The sequence below is a fragment of the Gossypium hirsutum genome, chromosome D10, assembly GCF_007990345.1.
Source record: "Gossypium hirsutum isolate 1008001.06 chromosome D10, Gossypium_hirsutum_v2.1, whole genome shotgun sequence".
Taxonomy (NCBI): Eukaryota; Viridiplantae; Streptophyta; class Magnoliopsida; order Malvales; family Malvaceae; genus Gossypium; species Gossypium hirsutum.
Genome location: NC_053446.1, coordinates 29,608,716 through 29,610,579, shown reverse-complemented (window position 1 = coordinate 29,610,579; position 1,864 = coordinate 29,608,716). Strand labels below are relative to the sequence as shown.

At 36.7% G+C, this 1,864-nt stretch overlaps 1 non-coding gene across 1 annotated transcript; it reads right to left on the bottom strand.

Annotated features, from left to right (window-relative positions):
• Positions 1-667: 667 nt before the first annotated feature.
• LOC121222851 (small nucleolar RNA R71) lies at positions 668-774 on the bottom strand. Its single transcript, XR_005920221.1, has one exon. It is a non-coding gene; the product is annotated as a small nucleolar RNA R71 (small nucleolar RNA).
• Positions 775-1,864: the final 1,090 nt, after the last annotated feature.

Here is a 1,864-nt window from a genome sequence, read left to right as displayed (position 1 = left end):
GTACACTTGCACAATTGCATTAGTTATTTGACATGCAACAAGTTTTTGGCACTGTTGTCGGGGATTGGTAGCATTGGTGAAAAGTTGATTTGTATTTTATTTGATTTTTCAGGTTTGTATTAATGCATGAGAAGAAGTATTCAAGAGGATACATAATATTATTTTGATCCTAAAATTGAAAGGACATTAAGGCGAAGAAGAAAAGAGTTAAGAGAAATGGAGAGGTTTATAAATTATCTAATCAGAGAAGATCAGGTACTCCAAAATGAAAGGAATACTGATATTCCTCGAATTATAGATGACAGAGAAAGGCCCGTCAAAGAACATATAATGCCTATTTTGGATGATCTAAATCTAGGAATTGTTAGGCCACATATTCACGCTTAACACTTTGAATTAAAACCAATAATGTTTCAAATGCTGTAGACGGTAGGGCAGTTTAGTGGTCTACCTACTGAAGATTCAAGATTGCCCTTAAGTTAAAGTCTGTGACTCATTCAGGCAACAGGGTGTTCCTGAAGATGCCCTTAGATTAAAATTATTCCTTTATTCATTGCAAGATCGTGCCAATTCATGATTGAATGCGTTACCATCAAGTACGGTGGCATCTTGGAATGAATTGTGTTAGAGATTTCTACTTAGGTACAATCCTCCTAACATGAATGCCAAGCTTAGGAACGACATTACATCGTTCAGACAATCTGAAGATGAGACATTATATAAAGCATGGGAGTGTTCCAAGAAACTAATTAGAAAATGCCTGATGCATGGTTTTCAGCATTGGACACAAATGGAAATGTTCTACAATGGATTAAATGCTCATACGCAAATGGTGGTGGATGCATATGCTAATGGGACGTTGCTTGACAATTCTTACAATGAAGCATACGAAATTCTAGAAAGAATAGCAAATAATGATTATCAGTACCCTACTACCAGAGTTGGTACTGGTAGAAGAGTTGCAGGAGCAATGGAACTTGATGCGATTACATCGTTAACAACTCAAGTATCATCTTTAACAAATATGATTAAAACTCTTAAAAAACCCTCTGTAGTGCAGTAGATGAATGTTGCAAAACTAGCATGCGTATACTATGGAGAAGATCATGTTTTTTATGAATGCCCATCCAATCCACCCTCTGCATATTACATGGGGAATTTTAATCGTAGCAAAAACAATCCCTACTTCAACACCTACAATCTAGGGTGGAAACAACATTCAAATTTTAGCTGGAGTAATCAGGGAATGAGAAATGCCAGCGATGTTAATCAACAGAATGTGGCTGGTATACCACCCAAATACAGTCAACCAATACCGCGGCAAAATATACAACAAATTTCATTATCTTCAACACCAACAATGGAAGCTCTATTAAAGGCGTATATGGCTAAGAATGATGCAATTATTCAGAGCTAGACAGCTTCCTTAAGAGCTCTGGAAAATCAAGTGGGAGAAATTACCACTACATTAAGTTCCAAACAACAAGGAGCATTGCCTAGTGACACAGAAAGTTCTTGATCTCAAGGAAATGAACAATATAAGTCCATAACACTCCGGAGTGACACTCAACTGCCAGGAGTTGTGAATGATGCCTTTTCTGAGGAGGAAAGTTCAAAAGCTCCCGATAGCACAAATTTTGAGTCAATAGTGGAACAAGCAAACAATATGCTCAATTTAAGAAATTTATGGAGGCCTTGAAGCAATTACACATCAACATACCTATGGTGGAAGCATTATAACAAATGCCTAACTATGTGAAATTCACGAAATATATCCTATCCAATAAGAGAAGGTTAGAGGAGTTCGAAACCATTGCACTTACTGAAATGTGCACAATAATGCTAAAAAAATAGACTGCCACCA